This window comes from Arachis duranensis, chromosome 5, assembly GCF_000817695.3.
Source record: "Arachis duranensis cultivar V14167 chromosome 5, aradu.V14167.gnm2.J7QH, whole genome shotgun sequence".
Taxonomy (NCBI): domain Eukaryota; kingdom Viridiplantae; phylum Streptophyta; class Magnoliopsida; order Fabales; family Fabaceae; genus Arachis; species Arachis duranensis.
The window spans coordinates 38,480,014-38,480,503 of record NC_029776.3 but is presented as its reverse complement, the minus strand read 5'-3'; positions in this window follow the sequence as shown (position 1 = coordinate 38,480,503).

Sequence of the window (490 nt, the reverse complement as noted above, 5' to 3'; positions counted from 1 at the left end):
TGGAGGCTGGGATTATTTATCCTATTTTTGATAGCCCTTGGGTGAGCCCTGTCCAAGTTGTCCCCAAAAAGGGAGGCATAACAGTGGTTCATAATGAAAAAAATGAACTGGTTCCTACAAGAACAGTCACAGGGTGGCGTATGTGTATTGACTACAGAAGGCTCAATACAGCCACCAGAAAGGATCATTTTCCTTTACCATTCATAGACCAAATGCTAGAAAGACTAGCTGGTCATGATTATTACTGCTTTTTGGATGGCTATTCAGGTTACAACCGAATTGCAGTAGATCCTCAGGACCAAGAGAAAACAGCATTTACTTGCCCTTCTGGCGTGTTTGCCTACAGAAGGATGCCTTTTGGTCTGTGTAATGCTCCTGCAACCTTTCAGAGATGCCTGCTATCCATCTTCTCTGATATGGTGGAGAAATTTCTTGAAGTCTTCATGGATGACTTCTCAGTATATGGAGACTCATTCAGCTCCTGTCTTAA